This window comes from Anolis sagrei, chromosome 7, assembly GCF_037176765.1.
Source record: "Anolis sagrei isolate rAnoSag1 chromosome 7, rAnoSag1.mat, whole genome shotgun sequence".
Lineage (NCBI taxonomy): Eukaryota > Metazoa > Chordata > Lepidosauria > Squamata > Dactyloidae > Anolis > Anolis sagrei.
In genome coordinates, this window is record NC_090027.1 from 30,766,216 (window position 1) to 30,793,519 (window position 27,304).

Sequence of the window (27,304 nt, forward strand, 5' to 3'; positions counted from 1 at the left end):
AAGAGTCAGGCGGGACATGAACAAGTCATCCTCAAGGCTTGCATTGGAATGCATCTGCTGAAATGTACCAAGAGGGTAAGAAATTTCTTATTCCAGGAACTTCAATGAGCTGGAACCAGATTTACCTTTGGACTTGACTTAAAAGTAGATTCCCAGGGTGTTAGCCCCTTTTCTGGGGAAAACCAGTTCAATTAAGAATCAGCCTCCTTTAGCAGAGTTCACAAGTGGAACTGCTGAATCTCTTGGGTCTCTCTGATACAAATTTCAGCAAAGTAAAGCAAATAGGAATAGCTAAACCCCTTTTAAATTACACTTAAAGCTACGTTCAAAAATATATGCATGCAGCACCAAAGTCCTAGCTAATATAGGAAAGATAGGAAGCACAGTAGAGGCTGCACTCACTTGTTTGGAGGAGGAGGAAAGAGAGAGGAAAGAGTCCTTTATATACACACCTGGTAGGTTTTCTAGCCATCTTCACAATGAGAAACTGAGGAATATGGTGAAAGCTCTAAAGAAGCCTGTGTATGGTGGAGGCATATAGGAAACCCTTATGTCTAACTACCCAGTCAGTTCTCAGAATGAGTTTTACACTTGTGTCTCATGCTTAATATCTGTTCTGTGTTTATTATTATTATTTTACTGACACAAAAGCACAGTATGTCACAGCAAATGAATATATATATATATATATATATATATATATATATATATATCCAACACCAGCCAACCCCTCTCCAATGCCAGCGATACAGCTTAATGGTGTAACATTAGAAAATGTTGATCATTTCCGCTACCTTGGCAGCCACCTCTCCACCAAAGTCAACATCGACATCGAAATACAACACCGCCTGAGCTCTGCAAGCGCAGCATTTTTCCTAATGAAGCAGAGAGTGTTTGAGGACCAGGACATCCGTAGGGATACCAAGGTGCTTGTTTATAAAGCTATTGTCCTCCCAACCCTGCTCTATGCCTGCGAAACATGGACTGTCTACAGACGTCACATGCAACTCCTGGAACGATTCCATCAGCGCTGCCTCCGGAAAATCCTGCAAATCTCTTGGGAAGACAAGCAGACAAACGTCAGCATGCTGGAAGAAGCAAAGACCACCATCATTGAAGCGATGGTCCTCCGCCATCAACTCCGCTGGACCGGTCATGTTGTCCGGATGCCCGACCACCGTCTTCCAAAGCAGCTGCTCTACTCCGAACTCAAGAACAGAAAACGGAATGTTGGAGGACAGGAAAAGAGATTTAAAGATGGGCTCAAAGCCAACCTTAAAAACTCTGGCATAGACACTGAGAACTGGGAAGCCCTGGTCCTTGACCGCTCAAGCTGGAGGTCAGCTGTGACCAGCAGTGCTGCAGAATTTGAGGAGGCATGAGCGGAGGGCGAAAAAGAGAAACGTGCCAAGAGGAAGGTGCGTCAAGCCAACTCCGACCGAGACCGCCTTCCACCTGGAAACCAATGCCCTCACTGCGGAAGAAGATGCAGAGCAAGAATAGGGCTCCACAGCCACATATGGACCCACAATAATATTGGAAGACAATCATCCTCGGAAAGCGAGGGATCGCCTAAGTAAGATATATATATATATATATATATATATATATATATATATATATATATAAAATGTAATACAATATAATACTATTGTTAAGAATAATAATAAAATATTATAATTATATATTTTATATTACATGTAATATTACTATTAATATTACAATATATATATTGTGTGTGTGTATAGTCATAAATAAATAAATAGCTATTTGTCATTTATTGTGACAGTGTCTCTTCACATCAGAGAGATGTTATGTCTACATACTTCTGCAGTACATGCAATGGAAGGTAAGCTCTTTGTTCAATTTATAAGATCCGTCTCATATTTTTGCAGATATGCCTCTGCTGATCCATGAAAGGAAAAGCCATCCAAGCATCACAGAAGGTATCAGTTAGTTCTGCACTTAAAACAATTAGCAGTTGTATTCTCTAAACTGATTTCACTGAAAATGATTATATTGGGGGCATTGTGCAAGTTATGTGATGCTTTGTATGCACTGACTCCTTCAGTCATGCAAGTTGTTATTGTGATACTGTATAAATCAAGCCATGCATGAGCAAGCAAAATGGGCAGCACATTTAGTTCTCTGATAAAGAAATATAGATTTGGGCATGGAATTCCTCCTATAGTTTGTGCATGTCTCTATATAATATTCTTTGCTATGTGTGCTAAAAGCCTATGATGCATTAAAACTCCATCTCCTATCACTAGACAAAAGCACACAATACCTCGAGTTTCTCAAGATCCCGTAAACCCATGAGGTAGACTCCATAATCCATAGGAGTTCAAACTTGTGGCTTTCACTTATAACTTACAGATTTGGTTTATTAAAGAGTGATTTAGACGCCACGGTATGTGCCGTACTTTCCTGCGAGGTAAATCCACTGCAAAACTCCCTTTCCTTGCTGTAAGTCAGGCTAGTCCCTAAGCTACTTTTAAAAATGGGTCTTTATAGAAAAAACACCCTCCAGGGAAACAGTCCAGGGCTTATACTCCTTCGAGGAAAATGCATTCCAAACATGACAAATTGTAAGAAAGTTCGGTCCTCCTCTTCAAAAATGATTTGGGGAAATGGTTATTCTCATGAATCTCAATTAAGCATGCACTTCATTATAAGCTTAGAATTCTCCAGATAATGATATTCTGAGGATGTCTTCTTTAAAACTCGAAAAGTTGCAGTTTGTGGTTTAATTTTGCCATGCCGTGTCTGCTGCATTTGCATTCATATAGTGCCCAAGAGTAGATTAACTTCTGGTCTTGTAATGACCAAAAGCTATCAGATTTTTTAAAAATCCATTTGGGAGTTTCTGCAAAATCTCAGATCTTATAGAGGCCTCTTGTAGAAGTGAAGCTGTTATTCATGTTATACTCCTGCTTTCTGTGCTAGCTGGTTATATGTAAGGTTTGGCTACCTTTTCTCTATGGAATTACTTTTAGGCCACTGATAGCAATAGACCAGATTTGCTATTGGCCTGCAATACTGACTTAACTTTTGGACATATAATGAGAAGATAGGAAAGCTTGGAGAAGACAATTATGCTGGGGAAAATTGAAGGAAAAAGGAACAGGGGCCGACCAAGGGCAAGATGGATAGATGGTATCCTTGAAGTGACTGGCTTGACCTTGAAGGAGCTGGGGGTGGTGATGATCAACAGGGAACTTTGGTGTGGGCTGGTTCATGAGGTCATGAAGTCGGAAGTGACTGAATGAATGAACAACAACTGACTTAACTAGAATAGATATTCAATTTGAACTGGTTCTTTGGGAGACTCAAATACCAATACAGACAGGCTTATCCATCAGATAATTTTCCTGGTGGAGGGTTCCCAAATGTGGAGAATTCATTTTTTCCAACTAGGAACTGGAAAAGGTGGGGGGGAAAATTCTTCCCCAACAGTGCAAACTTTAAACTTGTGTCATAGCAAATTCCAAAATAGAGAGGGATTTTTTGATAGCAGCATGATCGGTTTTAGATCATTACCCAGAATGCTTCAGATCCAAATTCTTTCCATCTTGTTTACAAATAAGTTTTGAATTTTAGAAAGATGATATTGACAACAAATCAAGTAAAGTTCTTATCCAACTGAACTGGTCAAACCCAATATGTACACCTATTTTAAGCATTGACATACATATCAATATGAAAGATATGGATCTGTTTAGAAAAAGGAAAAGTGGCAACTACATTTCAGCAATAAGATGGCTAGATGTATTTATTTGTTTGCCTTATATGTGAAAGACCTATGATCTAAGCATCGAATCAACCCTGGACGGAAGCTTGGCTAGATGTGCATGAATTCAAATCTAGAGTTGTAAGTGCTCGTGGCACAAAGCACTCTTCTGGATGGCCAACTCTGTCAATGTCGATTTATTCCATGTGTGTACATACACAACAGCAACAATGTTACCAAACTAAACTTTGTCTAATTGACATAAACTCTGTTTAACTGATGATAGATGGGGGATCTGAGGCTCCTAATTGTATTTAGCCTTCAAATTCTCCAACAAACACATTTAACTCTCTGCCATGGCCTAAAACGATTTGCGAGAAGGCCTGGTTTTCTCTTGAGCTTCTGACAATAGCATCCTTGGCCAATTTTCCTAACTCCTTACGCAAGAAGAACAATGCTGTGTTCATGTCTTTACCTCATCACTCCAACATTAATCTTGGGTGCCTAAAGATATACACATCCAAAGAGAGGACATGACAGAGGGCCTACAATTATGTGCCATTTAACTACAATTATGTGCCATTTATTCTTGACAGGTCAACAGCAAAATATCATCTATATGTTGCATGGAATTCGAGGGTTGACTTCATGTACACGTAAGCCTTTAAGAACATTGACAAGGTAGATAACTGATTCTCAAATACTGGTTCTCCAGATGATTTTGGACTTTAAATTCTAGAATTTCTGATAGTTGGTCAAGTCAACTTGGGCTGCTAGGAGTTGAAGTCCAAAAAACCTGGTTCCATGCCGTTATCCCTCTCATGTTGTATTATGTAGTGTTTTGGAAAACTTTGGAGACTCTTAAGACTGTTCTCCCCCGGAAGATCTTAAGGGTTGAAGCTTTTGTACAGGGGAAGCTTGCACACATCCTGTACATTAGCTTTCCTTGCTGAGACTAACTAAAAATGGCTCCCTTCCCTTCCCAATTGCCCTGAGCAAGGGGCAGAACCAAAACTTAACAATGATGGACAGGTGACTTGCCCTATGAATGCAACCGAAGGAAGGCACCTATCTGCAGAGTCCCTGAAACCCAGGGCTGCAAGCAAACATTTAATACAAAGCAAGTAAGTTTGGAGCTCCTGGTATAGCCGTACCAGAACAATTCTCATTTTGAAAGTTATTTTGTCTTGCAGAATAAGAAAGGAGACATAGTTCCTTGGACCTGATCCTGCATATGTGTCAACTGCATATTAACTTTTCTTCACACCTGAGCACATGTGTTAGAATGGGAGATGAATGATATACCATTTAAGGCCAGGATGGGATAATTGTGGGCTTCCAAATTAAGGGTTCTGAACCCCTCCCAGATCTGGCTAGCTTGGCTAATGCACAGTACAATAAATGTTGGGCCCACTATTTACCACTGTTTCAACTGAGGTCCTGGCATTTGCTAACCTATCTCTGGTTGTCTCTTTTAAAAATATCTCATTCTATCACATTCTGTGAGAGAGGAATGGTTTTAGACAGAAGAAAAGCTCTGAAAGGTTGTACAGGTAATGGTGGTGGAAGCAAAGATTTCATCTCCCGGAAACCAAAATTAGGAGACCTGAGTGGCTGATAGCAGGGGCTGCTTTTTTCTTGAACTGAAAGGATAGAGAGGACTTGCTGCCTTTCCTTGCCTAATTGGTGACCACTTTGTTTAAAAAGCATGAAATCACCACTTCGCCTTCCCAAGGTACTATTTACCAGAGAGATGATGATTATTATATCAGAAGCAATGGGACTCACGTAAGTCCAGGCGCTTCAGTCGGAAATTATCAGCCAGTTACCTCACCAATTTCTTTGCATTTGTGAAATTTGCTTAAAAGGTGGGCTCACAATATGTCAACCTTTCTTTCTGCACAGTACCATGGGCATAAATCCACACGTTTCCAGGAAAGGGGAAGAATTGGTTAGCTGTATAACATCTTTTATAATATATTGAACATACATCAAAGTTGAATGCATGAATGAAGCAGACCTGAATGTGTCTGGAATCATGTACATGATTGGGCCGTTGTAGGTTTTTTCAGGCTATATGGTCAGGTTCTAGAAGAGGCATTCTCTCCTGACATTTCACCTGCATCTATGGCAAGCATCATCAGAGGTAGTGGGTCTGTTGGAACTAGGAAAAAGGGTTTATATATCTGTGGAAGGTCCAGGGTGAGACAAAGGACTGGGGCTAGGTGTGAATGTTTCAACTGACCACCTTGATTAGCATTTGATGGCCTGGCAGTGCCTGGGGCAATCTTTTGTTGAGAGGTGATTAGATGTACCTGATTGTTTCCTCTCTGTTGTTTTGCTGTTGTAATTTTAGAGTTTTTTAATACTGGTAGCCAGATTTTGTTCATTTTCATGGTTTCCTCCTTTCTGTTGAAATTGTCCACATGCTTGTGGATTTCAATGACTTCTCTGTGTAGTCTGATATGGTTCTTAGAGTGCCCCAAACACTGCCAGGCCATCAAATGCTAATCAAGGTGGTCAGTTGACACATTCACACGTAGCTCCAACAGACAAGAATTCTTTGTCTCACCCTGGTCATTCCACAGATATATAAACCCATTTTCCTAGTTCCAACAGACCTCACTACTGCTGGGGATGCTTGCCATAGATGCAGGTGAAACGTCAGGAGAGAATGCCTCTAGAACATGGCCATATAGCCCGAAAAAACCTACAACAACCCAGTGATTCCAGCCATGAAAGCCTTTGACAATACATGTACATGATATTCATCTGCCTCTCCTGTCAATCCCCAATTAGACACAACCTAGATTTTTCTGCCACATACTCTGTGGATGGAAAGCCAGCATGACATAGTGGTGTCTGTACTGGACAATGACTCTGGAGACCAGGGGTTAAGTCCTATGTATCAGGAATGGAAACCCATTGGGTGATCCTGGAAAAGTCGTATTCTTTCAGCATCAGAGGATGGTTAAGGCAAAGCCCCACTGAACAAATCTTGACTCTCTCTCTCTCACACACACACACACAAACTCCCTCATGATCTGCTCGTCATAATATTGCCATAAGTCAGAAACAACTGATGGCACACAACAATGAATTGTGGATTGCCCAGATTTCTACATTGGGATTATTCAAACAGGTATTATTTCGATATGCAGCTGGTCACATTTTGTGCAGGATGAAGATATAATGTGCAGGATTTCTTTGTGCATGGGTTTTTAAGGAGGAAAACTTTTTTTAAAACATAGAAGAGGGGAAAATAAGGACAATTAACCTTACAGTCTTCACAAATTTTAATAATAGTGTATCATTGGGACCAACAACCAAACTTCTCCATCTGTAGCCAGGGAACATACATGCATGAAGACCTGTTTTATCTGCCTTTGGATGCAATTCATTGCTGCACACATTTTCAACTGTATCCACACATTTCTTTTGTACCATGGGCTTCATTGGCACTCTGAAAGTCATCACCAGCTTTTCGTTGTCACATAAACATTACCCAGTCTGATTCAGTCCACAGTGCCATCATACCTAAGGAACAATATCAGTGTGCGGTCAGTCAGTGTCTTAGTGAGATTGCCTCTGTCATTTGCTACAATGGTGATGCAAATTAACATGGAATACTGGGCAGATCAGGAAAAAAAAACACATCTCCTTGGTTCAGGTTGAATATTCCTTATCTGAAATAGCTGGAACCAGAGGTGTTTTATATTTTACCTTTTGTTGCCTTGGATTTTGGAATATTTGCATATACATAGAGATATCTTAGAGATAGGCCCAAGTCTAAACACAACATTCATTTAGGTTTCATATACAATTTATTCATTTACCCCGAAGGTGATTTTATACACAATAGTTTTAATAATGGAAGAGGGATTGGATGATACTTTCCCCAAAAGAGGGAGGGCGACTAAAATGATCAAGGGTCTGGAGAACAAGCCCTATGAGGAGCGGCTTAGGGAACTGGGCATGTTTAGCCTGAAGAAGAGAAGGCTGAGAGGAGATATGATAGCCATGTATAAATATGTGAGAGGAAGCCACAGGGAGGAGGGAGCAAGCTTGTTCTCTGCTTCCTTGGAGACTAGGACGCGGAACAATGGCTTCAAACTACAAGAGAGGAGATTCCATCTGAACATTAGGAAGAACTTCCTGATGATGAAGGCTTGATGAAAATACATAATACACATATTGGAAAATATATTTGATATAACCATATTAGAAATAGGAGTTAGAAAATATATAAGAAAAATGTATTTATGCATGGATAGTTCACTGGACTTCTCAAAGGCTGCAAAATTAGAGGCCAGCTCCACGAGAGGAATGTGGTGCCTGACACTTCAAGGCCATAAGATAAGATACATACCAGGCACCAGGCACCAGGCACCTTATCGTCCATTAAGAGGTGCCTGGTACCTTATCGTAAAATTGACTAATGAAGTGTCCATTAGGGGGTCTCAGGAATGTTATCTCAAGATGGATGGAGCAGGTCCGGAGACATCCTGGCGCTGGGAGTACAATTAATAGCCACTCTTTAGATAGTAAATTAATGAGGATTGACAACTTGTTGATTTCCAAAATATGCCTTTGAAGTCAGTGAAAGAGTAGATGTTTGTGACGCACATTGTGATGTTTCTATGATGCATGAATACTTATTTTCAAGAAGTGTATATATACTCTGCATTTCTTTTGTTCGGGACCCTTCTTTCCTGGGCTACCAGGGGGTCTATATCCGGTTGGCGCCAACCGAGAATAAAGCGTGCTTTCCAGTACTCTGGATCTCTCTTTGTCTTTGTTCCTCAAACCATCTCTCTTCCATAACACTGACTGTGAGAGCCGTTCAGCAGTGGAACTCTCTGCCCCGGAGTGTGGTGGAGGCTCCTTCTTTGGAAGCTTTTAAGCAGAGGCTGGATGGCCATTTGTCAGGGTTGCTTTGAATGCAATATTCCTGCTTCTTGGCAGGGGGTTGGACTGGATGGCCCATGAGGTCTCTTCCAACTCTTTGATTCTATGATTCTATGATTCTATGATTATTATATATACACTTATGAAAAAGTCTAGAAATTGCAGCCCAAAAGTTGACTTCTCAAAAATCTTGGTGGACTTATCCATAGGTTAATTTAAATACTGTACATTAACTTTTAGCAAAAGAAAGAACTATCCCCTCCTCTGAATAGAGTGACAAAAGGCAAGAGGTCAATCTGTCCTGGGTAAACTCACAAAAAGCACTGACCTTGTCCACTTCCTCCACTGCAATGCCAATTCTGGCCTTTTTGAATGCCCAAAGGGGAAATGGAGGTGGGAGCAATTGGCCCCTTGAGGGAACACCAATCTTTCCCACTTTCCATGGAATGACCATTGACTTATCCACAGATCACATCAAAATCCATACTTTCCCCAATAAACCTGCCTTGACCATTACATCATAATGTGATATTATACAAAAATGTATAAAATCAAAAAAGGACTACCACCTCACCCGCCTCATAGGAAACCTGCTACAAAACAGGAGCTTTTTTGTTGAGTTCCAGAGCCAGAGAAGCAAATGGCAGAAACAGAAGAATGCCCTGTCTCAGGGGAGCGTACTCGCTCCATCAATGTTCAACATTTACACAAATGACCAGCCACTGCCAGAAGGGACAGAGAGCTTCATCTATGCTGATGATCGTGCCTTTACCGCTCAAGCAGGGAGCTTTGAGATGGTTGAACAAGAAGCTCTCCGAAGCTCTAAGTGCTCTTACTGCCTATTACAGGGAAAACCAACTGATCCCTAATCAATCTAAAACATAGACATGTGCCTTTCACCTTCAGAACAGACAAGCATCCCGAGCTCTGAGGATTACCTGGGAAGGAATCCCACTTAGAGCATTGCAGCACACCCAAACATCTGGGAGTCACTCTGGACTGTGCTCTGACCTACAAGAAGCACTGCCTGAACATCAAGCAAAAAGTGGGCGCTAGAAACAATATCATAGGAAAGCTGACTGGCACAACCTGGGGATCACAACCAGACACAGTGAAGACATCTGCACTTGCGCTGTGCTACTCTGCTGCTGAGTACGCATGCCCAGCGTGGAACACATCTCACCACACTAAAACAGTGGATGTGGCTCTTAATGAGACATGCCATATTATCACAGGGTGTCTGCGCCCTACACCACTGAAGAAATTATACTGCTTAGCTGGTATTGCACCACCTGACATCCGCCGGGAAGTAGCAGCCAATAGTGAAAGGACCAAGACAGTGACATCTCCAGCTCATCCCTTGTTTGGGTATCAGCCAGCACGTCAATGACTTAAATCAAGAAATAGTTTTCTAAGATCTACAGAGACACTCGCTGGAACACCTCAGCAAGTGAGAGTCCAAAAGTGGCAGGCCCAAACCCAGCACCTCAATCTGTGAGTGATACCAAATGAGAGACTCCCCCCTGGGCACACAGAAAACTGGGAGACTTGGAAGGCGCTGAACAGACTGCGCTCTGGCACCACGAAATGCAGAGCCAATCTTAAGAAATGTGGCTACGAAGTTGAATCCACGACATGCGAGTGTGGAGAAGAGCAAACCACAGACTACCTGCTGCAATGCAACCTGAGCCCTGCTACATGCACAATGGAGGACCTTCTTGCAGCAACACCAGAGGCACTCCAAGTGGCCAGATACTGGTCAAAGAACATTTAATCAACTACCAAGCTTGCAAAATCTGTGTTTTTTTATCTGTTTATTTGTTTTGTTCTGTTAGAAATGTAATACAATAGTATGGTTGCTGATGACATGATAAATAAAAATAAATAAATGTATGCATGAGTATAAATGATAGATTTAAGCATATAGCTCACCATTCATCTCCATTAATTTGGGTTTACAGGCCATCTACTCGCCACCAGTTTCTTCCATTAGCCTCAGTCTTCTAAAGCCCTTTCCCTCCCATGTCGCACTCTCAGTCACTTACACAATCTGCACTTGACCCATTAACTACAGTTTAGTTGCTAAATGTTTTCATTTGTTCTCTGCACACACCAAGCGTTGAAATTTATACCAGGGACTGTGTCATTGCTTACACCACGCCATAATTCTGCAAAGCATTCTAAAGATTGCAGGCTGTATGAAAGGAGCTATACAAAATAGACTTGTAGGGTATCGATTGTGCTGTTAGCAAGCACTCTCCAGTGCAATATCCATGCGCAGCCTGTTGAAAATGCTCTCTCCAAATCAGGTTAGCGGAGAAGAAAAAAGAAAACGATGAACGGACAAGTCATTATGGTCCCATAACACCTAATTTAAAACATCTTCAGCAGTTGTATCCTGCTGCCCCCACCGCTATGGTAAGCTATAGTGCCATTTAAAGATCTAAGAGCCATGCTTGACAAAATTGCAACACATCCTTGAATCTAAGAATACGATTTTAGAAGAATGCAAAATAGCAGCTCTCTCTCTGTTATTAATGTTCAGCATGGCAGTAGGGACTGCAGCATGGAAGAGTAAACGTTTGTTTAGATTGTGATGAAAGATCTACTCCATACAGGTGACACCCTTAGAGGAGAAGTTCTTTAAAACTGGGATGTAATTATTGACCACCCAACAAGTACATTAGGTTTCAAAGGATGCATATAACATTATGTTCATTGGACTCTAAAGCTGTGATTCCCAAATCCTCCTTTGGTCCTCCAGATGTTTCGACTTTAACTCCAAGAATTCCTGACTGTTAGTCAAGTCAGCTAGGGCTCCAAATAGAGGATGGAACCTAATGGGCATATGTTGAAATGTACATCGGATCCATTTCTGTCTGCAATCATGATGAAGGGAACCTAGAAACCCCCCCTTCCCCTCCCCAAGGGACTAGCATTCTAGAGCAGTGGTTATCAACCTTCCTAATGCCGCAACCCCTTAATACAGTTCCTCGTGTTTTGAAGACCCCCAACTATAAAATTATTTTTGTTGCTACTTAATAACTGCAATTGTGCTACTGTTATGAATCATAATGTAAATATCTGATATGCAGGATGTATTTTCATTCACTGGACCAAATTTGGCACAAATACCCAATATGCCCAAATATGGATATTGGTGAGGTTGGGGCGGTGGGGATTGATTTTGTCATTTGGAAGTTGTAGTTGCTGGGATTTATAGTTCATCTACAATTTAAGCGCATTCTGAACTCCACCAATGATGGAATTGAACCAAACTTGGCACACAGAATCCCATGACTAACAGAAAATACTGGGTTTGATGTACGTTGAACTCGAGTTTTGGAGTTGTAGTTCACCTAAATCCAGAGAGCACTGTGGACTCAAACAATGATGGATCTGGACCAAACTTGGCACAAATCCTCAATATGCCGAAATGTGAACATTGGTGGAGTTTGGGGAAAATAGACCTTGACATTTGGGAACTGTAGTTTCTGGGATTTATAGTTCACCTACAAACAAAGAGCATTCTGAACCCCATCAATGACAGAATTGGGCTGAAATTCCCACACAGAACGCTCATGATGAAAAGAAAATACTGTGTTTTCTGATGGTCTTTGGTGACCCCTCTGACACCCCCTCATGACCCCTCCCCCCCAGATCCCGACCCCCAGATTAAGAAACACTGCTCTGGAGCAGTGGTTCTCAACCTCTGAGTCCCCATGTGTTTTGACCCACAACTCCCAATTTACCAACTGTTAGGATTTCTGGGATTTGCAGGCCAAAACATCTGGGGACCCACAGGTTGAGAACCACTGCTTAGACAGATGCCCTTGAAAATGGGGAAGCCATAAAAAGTCAGAATTTATTTCCTTAAGGGACAACTAGATTAAAAGGGTTTTGAGAAGATTAGACATATGCAACCAATCAATTGCTGTAGGTAGTTCAAAATCCAGAGACAGAACACTTCTAAATACTTAATGCTAGAAAAAAACAACAAGGAAAGAGAACTGATTTCAAGCCCTTGGCAGAAGCTTCCAAAGGGTGCGTAGCAGTCCTTTTTTAAAAGCAGATTCATATAGTAAGCAGAACATTCGACAAACACAAGAGGGCATTCCTGATGTCTGTGAATAATTGAATTGGTTACTCTTTCAATAGTCTAGCCATTACTTGGAATATATAATGCCAAAGGTTGAACTGTTCTTCAGTGTCATATACAACTATCTCAATTGATCATATCAAAACACGTTTATTTTCCCATAGCATACCTGCTAAGAAATTTCCTCACTCACACATCTATTTTCTGACAATAATGACATGATTAGCTCTTGCAGGCTCGGGGAAAAAGCTGGGTACAGTATAATGTGAAAATGCCATGCACTTATCCCACTCCCTCCTCTGTTAGGAGTATTTGGAAGCTGCTTTCCTAGAAAGGCTGAGATTGACGGAATGACCTCAACGGCTTTCATTATTCTGCATACAAAAAAAAAAAAATAAAGGCAGGGACGGAGGCATAAGAACTAGAATGACTGGGAAAAGAACTCTCAAGCAGTGGCAGTTAATACAGTTACATTCTCTGGGTCAGTGCAAATTATACCTCATTAGCTGCATCATTCATTTATATAAACATCTTCCACAGAAGAGCGGAGCCCGGGCCGATCCTTAGCAGGTGTAAACCATTGAGTTGTATGAAGAGTCAATGGGGTTATGATGATTTAAACTGCTGGAGGAGCTGGCCCAGTGTTTTCAATATCACATTTTAAATATTAGATTAATGAAGTTACGACCCCGGAAGGGAGCTCAAAGGAGCTGAAAGCCGACGGGAGTTTGCATGTCAATTTCAGTTTAATCAGGAATTTCTCATCCACTTTGCATTCCCTACCAAGAGATTCAGAAAACGACGCACAGCAGGAAGCGATCCAGTCCTTTGGTATGCATAAGGAATATGGCATTGTTTAGTCCTGATTGAATGGGCCAAATTCAATTTCAGAAAAGTGAGATGACATTCTGGTGGTGGATAAGGCCGACAAAAGCACTGAATGGAAAATTCTGCATATTTACATGGTAGAACTAAGGCAGTTTGGTACCATTTTAACTCATTGCTTTATGATATTGAATCCTGGGATTTGGATGAATCTACACCAAAGAATTTGCAGTTTGACACCACTTTAGCTGCCATCGCTCAGTTTTGGGGGAATCCTGGGATTTATAGTTTAATGAGGCACCAGAAGGCTAAAGACCTTGTAAACTACAATCCCTATAATTTCATGTTATTGAGCTATGAAAATTAAAGTGGTATCAATCTGCATTAACTCTACAGTGTATGTGCTGGTATGGCTGTACCAGGAGCTCCAACTTTATTTCTTTCTGTTAAAGTTTGCAGTTATAGGGCAGGCCTCCTGTCCATCTTAATTAAGCTTTCGTTCTGCCCCTTGTACGGGCTTCTGGGAGGGAAAGGAGCCATTTTGGGCAGTCTCACACAAGGTAGCTAAGCTATAGGACATAGACCAACACGTCCCGTAGAAAAGCTTCCTTTCTTAAGAGCATCCAGGGAAAAGGAACATCTGGGGATACAGAAACAGAAATTCCAGGGGAAAGGTCCCAAAAAGCTCTGGCTGAGAGCTCACAGCCTCTCAGCATCAGAAAGAAACAGCCCTGAAGTTTTCAAAGAATTCTCGGAGAGAGGACAGCATTACAGATCCACTGAACTCCAACTGAAATACCTTCAAGCCTCAGCTGGTAGGTCTCACTCTACACTTGGATTCGGTAGTAGCACCCACACCGATGAGGCATAGATAGAAAGCAGCCTGGAGAGGTTAAAAAGGATTTTTCCTACAGAGAAAGTTTAGTTAATCAAAGTCAGGTGCCAGTCCATTGAGGACTAGACTAAGAAAACCTTGAAGTGTTGTTTGAACCTTTGAAGATTTGTTGTTTGTTCCATAATAAAGACTTTGTTGTATCATTAAAGACTCTAAAGACCATCGCTTCAGAAAAATCCCTAAGAATGTATTGTCGAAGGCTTTCATGGCCGGAATCACTGGGTTGTTGTAGGTTTTTCCGGACTATATGGCCGGAATTGCCTCCAGAACATGGCCATATAGCCCGGAAAAACCTACAACAACCCATCCCTAAGAATCTCTCTTTGAGGCGCCCCTGGCTTTCCGCTGGGCTTAAAGTATACGTCCTATAGAAAAAGTACAACTGTTACAGGCCCAGCGCGTGACAGAACAGTGTAGATGCACCCTTAGTTCATAGTACACTTAGGTGGCACCTCCAAATTTGCTCCACAAAACCAATCCCATGTTGTCTCTGGAAAAACTTGATGAACACTAGTCCTTTGGGCCACATTTTGCCTCCAACCCTTTAATGTGGTCCCTAGTTATCCCCAAACCTCTGAAAAACAACCCTATCATCACAGAAATTTGCTGACATAGGCCCCTTCTACACTGCCATATACAACCCAGAGTATCTGCTTTGAAGTGGATTATATGACAGTGTAGAAGGGGCCACAATCCTCACCTGCAAGATGTAACAATTATATTGGGTTGTACCACCCCTCAATTCTCATGTATACTGGTAAAAAGTCAGTCTCCTCTTAAGACAGCATTTCTGCTCAGAAATAGTTGTTTTCGGTACAAAGATGCTTTTAAGTACATTTTCATTTTGTGCAGAAATTGTCCTATTACTTTTTAAATCCATAATTAGTCTTATTGGGGTGTCGCAAAACCCAAGAGACATATAAAATATTTCTGAAACCATGTTGAATACTCTCATCTTTAAACTTAGAAGATAGAAATGTGATTCTCCGTGTGCTTATGCCCACCTCTCCCTCTTTCCCCCCTTTCTTTCCCAATTCCAATCAGGAAAAAGAGTCATATTTCTAAGGGTGGAATAGGATTCTCAATGTTGTTGCAATTTATCTCCCAGCATTTCTTATAGTACAGCCAATGAAGAGAAATGCTTGAGGGCCATACGTTCACCTAAAACCACATATGAATATAAAGACAGAAATATACATGGGGGGGGGGGGGGAAGGAGTAATATCACCATATGTAGTAATTAAATCCAACATAACTTGAGAGGAAAATGCAGCTGAAAAGCAGGATTTCAATGTAATAACCTGAAAATACTCCAGGCTATAACAATGAGCAAAGAATGGGCTGAAGATTTAGATATTTTTCACTGTTAAGAAGATACAACCCAGAGATTGAAGGTGTGTCTCAGTTTCTCCACTGTTGGCTCTTGATTGATGTGGATGAGAGAGGAGAGGAAGGTCTTAACTTGCTAGTCTCTACTTAAAACAGTAGTAACAATTCAGCTAGCTCTGGGGCAGGCAACTATTGGGAAGACAGTCCTCTAAGGAAGGGTCCTTGGCACATTTGCCAATTATATATTTTTCCTGAAAAGATAATTTTACATTTTGAGTAATATTTTGAGCCATTTTAAGTCCAGGATGGCCATTTTATAACAGAACTGGTGTAGAAGTGATGTTTGGGTGTGTTGGGAACGGTTTCTTCTGAGTCTAAAACAGCTAAGAAGGCATAACATTTGGGACACTGAGACAAATGTCTTTTTGGGGGGGAAAATGTTTTAAAAACCATGGGCTCCTGGGATCTAAAGGTCACACTTTCCCAGTACAGTCTACCTGCTGTATTATTTAGCTCAGTTGTTCTAGAACAGTGGTTCTCAACCTGGGGGTCGGGACCCCTGCGGGGGTTGCCAGGGAGTGTCAGAGTGGTTGCCAAAGACCATCAGAAAACAAAGTATTTTCTATTGGTCAGGGAGTTCTGTGTGGGAAGTTTGGTCCAATTCAATTGTTGGTGGGGTTCAGAATGCTCTTTGAGTGTAGGTGAACTATAAATCCCAGCAACTACAACTCACAAATGTCAAGGTCTATTTTCCCCAAACACCACCAGTGTTCACATTTGGGCATATTGAGTATTCATGTCATGTCCAGATTCATCATTGTTTGAGTCCACAGTGCTCTCTGGATATAGGTGAACTACAACTCCAAACTCAAGGTCAATGTCCACCAAACCCTTCCTGTGTTTTCTGTTGGCCATGGTAGTTTTGTGTGCCAAGTTTGGTTCAATTCCATCATTGCTGGAGTTCAGAATGCTCTTTGATTGTAGGTGAACTATAAATTCCAGCAACTACAACTCCCAAATGACAAAATCAATCATCCCAACCCCACCACTATTCAGATTTGGGCATATCAGGTATTTGTGCCAAATTTGGTCCAGTGAATGGAAATACATCCTGCTTATCAGATAATTGCATTACAAGTAATAACAGGAGCAAAATTATAGTTATGAAGTAGCAAAATAATTTTCTGGTTGGGGGTCACCACAACATGAGGAAATGTATTAAGGGGACACGGCATTGGGAAGGTTGAGGAACACTGTTCTAGAATACACGAACATTTGTAGTAGGTCTACTAATGTGGGGTAGGCAAAATGGGGAAAGTTTGGTCAGAGACAGATCCTCAAAGGTAGAGTCTATCCATGGTAACCAGGGAGAGCAGACATATATGCAATAAGCAGAAAAACCCTTCAGCCCAGCCAAAGCACAAGAAAAATCCTTGGCTGTACACATAAGTGTTTTGACTGTAAATCATCAACAGTTATTCTTGTGCAGCATAAATGGCCCTAAGGGAGAACAATAGGAGCATTTTCTTGAATGCCTTATTATATCATCGTTATTACAAAAACAAGGGAAGGTGGAGCCAAGGGCAACCATCCTGGTGACATGGGGAATTCTTAAGCTTTGTTATTTCAAAAGGTCACAGGAAGAAAGAGGAGGACAACAACTAAATGAATGACACTTTGCCATTGAAGGCAATGGGGTCTTTGCAGCAGAGCCGGGAGAGGAAAGAAACATTTATAGATCACCTAAAGTTGACATTTGTGTGTACGTGCCTTCAGGTAGCCTCCCAGCTTATAGAAACTCCTTGGGTTTCTTCAAGAATTTTCTTCGGCATGGAATCATTATAGTTATAAAGTTATAGTTTTGCCAATTCCTTCGTCTGATCTCAGCCTGTATCAAATTCAAAAGTTTTCAATTAGGAAGAAAAAGCAACTCTTAAGAGAAAAAAAAAAGGTGGAAGACATGGATGAAGACAGCTACTAATGTGTCCAACTGGTATTCCAAAGAGAGTTCCAGTGTCAGGTTTTCATTTAAAAAATACATCTGTTAAGGCTCTCCTGGAATTGTCCATTATAATTGCAGTTGGAATTGGCTGGATATGAACCTGTCAAGGATCAAAATTTCAGTGAAAGGGATATGACCCTTTCTTTCCTCAGTTCAATCCTCGGTCATCCAAGATATGCCTGGGAAATAAGATCAATAACACCATGAGAACCACACATACTCAGTACACACAACACAGGGCACTCTTACATAGGGTTCTTGGGGCTCTGTACTACAGCTGGCTGAGGATGTTAGAGCCTGCATCCCACATTGTCTCCAACCTATATAAAAGGAAAAGATCACTTCTCTAGAATAATTGGGAAAATGGATGTTGGATACAGCAATACAGAGACATGTCATGAGTCCCTTTGGGGAGATAGTGTGGGATATAAATAAAGTTCCATTCATTCATGTTGTGGCAGCCGTGTTCAAGGGGCTAACTAAAGACATGGCCAGTTAAAGCATTCTTTTAGTGATCTCAAGTCAAGCTTCTGAAGTAAAGACAGGTGATAACTGGGAAAGTCAGAAGCAAGTAGCAACAGCAACAGTAAGGTGGAAGTTCCAAGAGGCAACTTGGCAAGTGCTGGTATGTGAGCATGTGTGAGAGAAGAACCAATAGTAAGATTGAAAGACATTGTGAGAAGGGTGCAGGAAAACCATGCCAGGGTGAAAGTATGATAGCTGGGACCCAGTGCTGGTAGTGCTATGCTGGTTACATAACACAGCTCCGAACTAGAGAAGGGAACACATGCTCCAGACACAGCACTACGTGCGTGAGAGACTGCTGTGTGAGGACTGCCAGAGTAAGAACTGGAGAGGACTTAATGGTTGTATAGAAGAGCAAATTTCAGCAGTTGCCCGTCTTTGCAATCTGGTAACTAACCAGCAACACCTACTGGAACACTTTGCAGCACAGTCCTACAAAAGAACCACAAGATATAGGAAACCTTTCTAATTTTCACTTCCACATCTTAAAGTGTTAAATGGTCTTCCTTTACAAGCCCAACTGATGTCCAAACTTGGAGTTTCCAAAAAAAGGAAAAAGAAAGCATTTTTAGTGAGACCTTTTTGGCCCTAACTGATGTTATTCAGCTCTGTTCACACACAAGTTTAATTGTCAAATTGTCTACTGTGATATGTCTTTAGTCTATTTAAGTAATTTCTTGCTGTTCCTATAGGTATGTTGATTTTATTGCATGATGCAGGGTACAGGATGGGGTATCAGGCTGAAACTAATGCTACTTTTTCAGAAAACAGTAAGCTACACAAACAAATGATCTGGGTGTTCTGTCACGCGCTGGGCCTGTAACAATTGACTTTGAATAGGACGTGCACTTTGTGCCCAGCAGGAAGCTAGGGTGCCTCAAAGAGAGGCCCTCAAGGGTTTTCCTGTAGAAATGGTCTTAGAGTCTTTAATGATTTAACAAAGTCCTTTATTATTGAACAAATTGAACAGATACTTCTCAAATCTTCAATGAGTCAAACAAATGCTTAAAGGCTTTGAGTTAACTGGAGACTTCCTTACTCTTGTCCTCAAGGGACAGGCAACTGTCTTCATTAACTGTTCTTTCACTTTAAGGGAAAAACCCTTTTTTAACCTGTCCCAGGCTGTCTACTATGTAAGCCTTACTAATGTGAGTTCTACTACCGGATTCAAACTGCGTCTTGAGCACCGAGTAGACCTACCAGTAAAGGCTTGCAGATTCTCCAGCTAGAGTTCTTTGGGTCTGTAAAGCTGTTTCCCCCCGGAATTTCTTAAGAAACATTTCAGGGCTGTTTCCCTCAGATGCTGCAAGGCTGAGAGGCTATAAGCTCCCTGCCAGAGCTTTGAAACTGTTCTCCCTGGAATTCCTAAGAAGTGAAGCTTTTCTGCAGGTGAAGCTACTCCACGCCCTATAGCTTGGTTTCCTTTGGTAAGACTAACTAAAAATGGCTCCCTCTCCTCCCATGACCCTGAGAGAAGGGGCGGATCCAAACTTAACAATGATAGACAGGTGGCTTGCCCCATGACTGCAAACCAAGGGAAGTCAACTTTTGCAAAATCCCTGAAGCCTTGGAATGCATGCCAACATTTAATAGAAAGAAAATAAAGTTGGAGCTCCTGGTACAGAAATACCAGCACACTGGGCCTCTGTTATTTCTGTTTTCTCATGTTCTTCATACAGATATTTTAAAGATTTCAGCAAGATAAGCCATATTGTTTGGTATTAAAAAATAGACTTAAATATATTTATCAGTGAACTGGCCAAAAGACAAACAGAAAGATTGTGTACTTTAAGACCATTGCAGTAGGGGGCTGCTATAAGTGCCTTTCTAATATACAGAGTGTTCTAAAATATATACACCATTCACAACTAATAGTAGATTGTTTGAAGGCTACGTAAGTAGATTTCCATCAAAGAATAAATGTTATAATAATGTTTAAGCGGAGTTACAAAATCCACTTTAAATTACAATGTTATGTAAGGCATTCAAATTGGCATTGTCGAAGCGGAAAGTTGCAAAACACATTTTAAAAGTTTCTCCTGTAATTTTGGCAACATTCCTCTACTATTAAAATCTTTAATCCTGTTAAAGGTGTATGCATTTTGTGAAAAATATATTGGAGGAAAATGTCAAAATTATAAACTGTTAAAGGTGCATTGGTGTTGGGGGAACACACTGTAAATCTCATAGCAAAACCTTGGTGTTCCTTAAAGCATTATTCCACACAGATTGAAACCTTCATGAGAATGGGGTAGTATTTTGCTCAAAAATTCACTTAGCTTCATATCTTTGTTGTTTCATATTAGAAAAGCCCCAGAGCTAGCAAAGGTCTAGGTTCAGCAAAATGATGGCAGAACAGCCTGCACTACATTCAGATAGAGGGAGGTGTTTCTGACTTGAATATGCCTCTATATATTTAAATTAAAAATATCTTACAAATACAGAATTAGTACAACAGGTTTCAGTGTGGCTTTATGCCAGCTGTGCTATCTCCTGTGTGCAGCCACTTGGTTTTGAGTCCATCTAGGTTTCACATTGCAAGGAACACAAGAGAGTGGTATGTCCCCCCTGCAGTCTGAACTGATTTAGTCCACTTCATTGGGCTGAAGGTGTGCACCAAGGTCTTAATAGCCACCAGCTTCAAGGCTACTCCAGCTGTTTCAATTAACCAAGAGCTGGTTTTCCTGAGCCAAGTTTGGGAAAGGAACTGGCTGACTGTATTTGAGTTGGAAATATAAACTCAAATTTAATTGTTTGCCGAGTGCTTGTCCTTATAGCTGTTACAGCACTTTCTCACAGGACCATCCCAATCCTGGGATTTCAGAATCACACATGTTTACATGGTCATTCCCATGTTCCCTGGGCTTGGGTGGCCATGGGACACAGAATGACACCCATCACCCTCTCCCGTTCTCCTTGTTGCCTGGAGTTTTATCTCCAGTGGGTGCAACGGTGATAGTATGATAGCAGTGCTGTGAGCGTTACGCTGATGGTGTAACGGTGGTTGTGAATGAGGGAAGTAAACATGTGTCTGACTATGTGGTCTAGAGAAGGGGTGGAGTGAGACCGGCCAGAGCTGGTTGTGACTTTTTGTCATATTTTGGTGGTGGATGCTGCTGGATCTCCCCCCCCCCCCCAGGTCTGTTGGATTTTCGGTATCCTGACCTGTCTCCTGTAATCTTGGAACCCTGGAACCTTGAACCTTTTGACTGGCTTTTGACTACGGTATAGACTCTTGATCCCTGGACTTTGTTTATTGAACTCTCGGCGTTTGACCACTGGACCTTTTGACTACGGTGTAGCTTTTGCTATCATTTTTCATTTATTCTGTGGCTGAGTGCTATTTTTATGTTTTAGATTTTGATCTATTAAAACAGCCAGAAAGTAAGTGCTGTTTTAATTAAACTGTTTTATACAAACTGGGAGTTTGGTTCATCTCTACCTAAATAAGGCAGAGCCCTGGCAACATGACACTTTTTTTCCAGGGAGATAGAATTATTGCCCAACCCCATCCAGTTTCTGGGCAAGCTGGATGTGGGCTGGGAACAACATGGAAGCATTTAATAATCTTTTCAATCTGATTAGTGATTTCTATCTCATTTAAGCTCTTCCCAAACTGTTTCCCAAACTGTTGCTTCTCATTTTTTATCAAAGACCTCTTTCATTCCTTCACTGCTAACCCAAAAATATATAAACATTACATAGAATATTAATATTAATATTAAAATACTTAAAATCCTTAAATCTATACTAGTGTGTATTCTTTAATATATGTTTAATTTTAGTATTTTATACTTTTAGATATACAACACAGATAGTATTTTGTAATTATTTTGGCAAATTTTGAAATGTATATTTTATATATCAAGGTACATTTAGTTATAATTTCACATTTTCCCAATATATTGTGACTTTTGGGACATCCTGTGTATATGTGTGTATGTGTGTGTGTGTGTGTGGGAGAGAGAGCATTATATATATACACACACATTTTATATGTAGATCAATTTGAAGGTTAAACCCTTGTGCCGGCAGGACTGAATTCAGACAGGTCAGAGGTTCAAATTTGGAGAGAGCATGGGTGAGCTCTCTCTGTCAGCTCCAGCTCCCCATGCAGGGAAATGAGAGATGGTAAAACATCAGAACATCTGGGTTTCCCCTTGGAAACATCCTTGCAGATGGTCAATTCTCTCACACCAGAAGCGACTTGCAGTTTCTCAAGTCGCTCCTGACACACAAAAAATTGAAGGTTTCTGTGTTTGTTCCACGGGGGCAGCAACAATTTCCAATAAAGTTTTCCAGTAGTTTCATTGTCCACAGCTACATACATATAGCTTTAGTAGTAGCAGAAAACATGGCAACAGAGACTGCAAAATATATTTCCTGATATATAGGATTGCAGTGCCTACATACCCGGACATCACCACATCTTGTCTGGTTTTGGAAGCTAAATTGGTTAGTACTTGCATGGAAACCAACACTGAATATCAAGTGCTGTAAGCTCTATTTCAGAGGAAGAAACTGTCAAAACCACTTTTAAGTATTCCTTGCCTAAGGAAACCTTATGAAAATTCATGGGGTTGGCATAAGTCAACAGGAAACTTGAACACACACACACATATATAGGATTTATAGGATTACATGCTCAGCTTCCAACATTAGTCACCTTTCATAAGCAGAATATGATGGGACAGGCACTCATTTCACTCTCAGCATTTAGATTCTCAGAGATATGCTAACGCCGAAGATAGGAATTTCATTTAAAAACAAAGCAAAACTGCTGTCACGGCTAACAGATATCGATAGAACTGTCTGAAAAATTTGTGAAATTCATGTTTAAAGCCTATCCAGTTACTGGCAAGCACAGCATCTTATGAAAACTGAATTCCAATCAGCAAAACAAACATTAATTATTATGTCTGCAACTACCATTTGTATTTGTACAGAACAGAAACGTTATTTTGTCATTGCATATCTATAGGCGGAAATGAGGGCAGTGAATAGAAGAAAGGTGAGAGATTGTGACAGAAACAAGCCAAAAACACGGTTGTGCATTTGAAAGAGGTAAATTTTCCAGGTGCATATGCAAATGGTCACCCAGTCCATGAATTCACATTTTGTACAAAACAATATTTCACTTTAAACAATAACGAACAATATTATTATAATAAATTAACTTATTAAAGTCTCTAATTCCAATATAGATTAGACCCTGCCTTCTGTTTCCCCTTTCCATCTCTCAGATCTACCAGTGTTGCCTTTAGAAGCACTACGGGTGCATCTACACTGCAGAATCAATGCAGTTTGACATCACATATAACTGCACCAACACTCTTTTGGCAGAGAAGACAAAATACTTTGTAAAACTACAACTCCCAGGATCCCATCACATTAAACCATGGTAATTTAAGTGGTATCAAACTGCATTAATTCTACAGTATCGGTGCCCACACTGTCTATGTAAGTCTCAGAAGAGTGTGAAAAAAATATGTTGTCTTTCCACTTGCACTCGCTGAAAACTTACCTGAACATCTTCTTTGCGTGTACTTGCATGGGAGGGCCTTTGAGATTCAAAGAAGTTGAAAATAGTAGGAAATGTCAGTGAATTCAATTTTTTTTAAAAAAAAATCCAAAGCTTACCAATTTGAATGTGTTAACTGCCCTTCAGAGATATACATCACTGTTTTGACTTTGGCTGGAGAATGTTCTTGTTGACAGGAACCTGCCCAGGTGCATCAGACAAAATATAACCATTATAATATTAAAGAGTATAATATAATATAATATTAATATACTTTAATATTAAAGCCTTGGTTACATCCAGATTGGACTATTGCAATGCACTTTACTTGGGGGTGCCCTTGAAGATGGCAAGGAAGCTCCACCTGGTACAACAGGTGACAGCCAGGCTTCTTACTGGAGCAAACTATAGGGAGCATAAACAGCTTCACTGGCTGCCGATAAGTTGCCTAGCTAAATTCAAGGTGCAGGTTATGACCTATAAAGCCCTAAATGGTTTGGGCCCTGCCTATCTTCGCGATTGCATCTCCCTCTATGAACCGGCGTGAACTTTAAGATCTTCTGGGGAGACCCTCCTTTCACTCCCACCACCGTCACAACCACGAGAGTGAGGGCCTTCTCAGTGGTGGTCCCTCTCCTCTGGAATGCCCTTCCTGGAGAAATAAGACAGGCCCCATCCCCCCTCCTTTCGTAAGAGCCTGAAGACCTGGTGGTTCAAACAAACCTTTGAGAACAACTAGTTCTAGCTCTGCCTGAGATACTGTTGAAATAGGCCACATCTTTTTCTACCTATTACCCAGGTCCCTTTCTTCTGTTAGGCCCTGGAAATAAATGTACAGCCATAGACTCTACCTAATTTCCCAGGCCCTCTAAAATCGCATTAGCCCGGCCCGGTCTTTTAAACTGCCTTGAACAGTCAGGATTATTTTAAATATATGTGCTATTGTGGTTTTTAATGCTTATATTGTCTTGTTAATTTTATGTTTATGCTATTTTCTTTGTATGTATTGATTATGTTACTTGGAAACCGCTCTGGGGCCCCATTGGGGACATAGAGTGGTATATAAATAAAGTATTGTTGTTGTTGTAAAGAATAGAGCTATTTTACCAACTATAGTGGTCATGGAAATCCAGACTCCTGTGGTTACCTTCCCAGTTTCCTGTATTATCCCATATTTTTTCTTAGTGTGGTTGCCACATGCTAGTTCTTCAAATCTGAGCATTTAATCTTCGTATTATGCAAATAATAATATTTTATGATTATGCATATTGCTAATATTTTGCATTCAGATTATGCAAATTTAATACATTAATCATTGCATTTACTTCTACCACTACATTTCAACCGTGGTTTCATTTTTTACAATAACTAGTCTTCTGCTAGAACTAATAGAGTGATTTTTCTATTTGATGGAACTTACCTTGTGACCTATTGCTAGTTCGTATATGATCTGGGAATTAATTGAAGGGGAGGAACCATGTTAAATGGCCTGGTATATTCTTGTATGGTAAGTAACAAAAATACCTTTTTTTATCATGCACTCTGAAAGGGTTGGTTTCAATTTGCTTTCGTTTTTAGCCATCCATTTTCTTACAGGTAGCAAAAAAAATGTGTAGGTGAGTAACAATGTCACTTGAAGCCCCTGGCATTTGAATAATAGAACCCTGGAGAAAAATGCTGAGGAAAAAAACAATAATGGTACAAGAAGGTAGTTTTTTGGTGATCCTTATGGTGTCTTGCTTCTTGCTCGCAACTGAGGAATTTGGTGGAATGACTTGGCTAAACAGTTGCCTTTTTGTTCCATCTTCCATAGTACCTAGCTTGGCCCATACAGGTAGAAGATGTGGCACTGGTGACATTTTTGGATTAACACACAACTCTCTTCCAGAGTTGCACACCTGGTGAACTTATTGGGTATGACCTACTTGGAAATTGGCATTCTCAGTCATAAGATTCTGGATGTTTTCTGGATCATAAGGAGGATTAATACAAGCATAATGTGTTTAGTATTTCTGCTTTGAGATTCTTTTTACACACACATGATAATTACATCCCAGTGCTGTTGTCATCTCCTCTCTTCTAAAAATGGCCCATTTGGCTCATTATTTCAGGTTTTCACCCACAGGCAGTGGGATAATTTTTCTGCTATCATGAAATTGAACTATTTTTTTCCCTAGACATCCAAGAAAAGGCATTTTTCCCCCAGAAAACAACAGGCTACACAGAAACTTCAAACACTAACACTTATTTTCCAGGGGTTACTCTACTTTACTGCATCTGTCTTCCATAACCCCAGTGGTTCCACTGTTTTTTGTGCAATCCTTCTGATGGATCTTCAAAACAGACGCTGGCTGCAGTTGACTCACTTACGTTTGCTGTAGATTTGAAACCTCAATCCAGGAAACTGGAGACTTGTTTTGTGAGGACAAAAAGCTTTAGGCATGCCTTAATTAATAAAGTCTTTGACAAAGAAATGTCTTTTTTAGTCACTTTATGCTTACTCTGCCTGCAGAATCTTTTGTTTTTCAGCAGCATCAGCATTGAGAGGAAAGTAAAGCAAGACTGGAGAAATAGTATATCTGTAGTACACAATAAAACAAAACTCATGTTGGGAAAGAATGGAATTCTGTTCTTGCTGATCTTACTGTAGTTGGATGTGCCTAAGTACAGCAGCCAAAACAAAGAGTAGCTGCCTCACAGCAAACAGAGAAAAATCCACCTGATCTTACTGTAGTTAGATGTGCCTAACTACAGTAGGCAAAATAAACAGCTACTGCCCCTCAGCAAACAGAGAAAAGGAGAGTGAAGATAAGCCCACCTGATCTTACTGTAGTTGGATGAGCCTAACTACAGCAGGCGAAATAAACAGCAACTGCCTCACAGCAAACAGAGAAAAGGGAAATGAAGATAAGTCTACCTGATCTTACTGTAGTTGGATATGCCTAACTACAGTAGGCAAAATAAACAGCAACTGCCCCTCAGCAAACAGAGAAAAGGGGAGTGAAGATAAGCCCACCTGATCTTACTGTAGTTGGATGTGCCTAACTACAGCAGGCAAAATAAACAGCAACTGACTCACAGCAAAACAGAGAAAAGGGAAGTGAAGATAAGTCTACCTGACCATCTAACCCCACTTTTTATTTTTAAAAAATCAGTCTTGGATATTTTGAATGGTTCAAATTGTTACCTATTTACCCCAACCAGGTTATTTCATTTCCCATGTTTATATATTTAAAAGTTTGCCAAAGGTATTAAAGTACTCTTAATTTTTGTGGTGCGGGAACTTTGCCATTCTTTCCACATTAGTTCTGCCTCTAGAACCAAAATGTTTGTCGAATAAGTAATGCCTAGGAACACATCTACTTCATTAATTCAGGTTTATCTCTATGTTAGGTGTGAAATGTACCCCATTGCCTTGAAAGCACTTGAAGATGAGCCAATTGTTTCTCAAAAAGTACTGGGCAGAG

General features: G+C 40.6%; 1 long non-coding RNA gene across 1 annotated transcript; it reads left to right on the plus strand.

Moving 5' to 3' along the window:
* Positions 1 to 27,304, plus strand: LOC132782669 (uncharacterized). Its single transcript, XR_009632091.2, has 3 exons — positions 1 to 75; positions 1,896 to 1,946; positions 27,231 to 27,304. It is a non-coding gene; the product is annotated as an uncharacterized lncRNA (long non-coding RNA).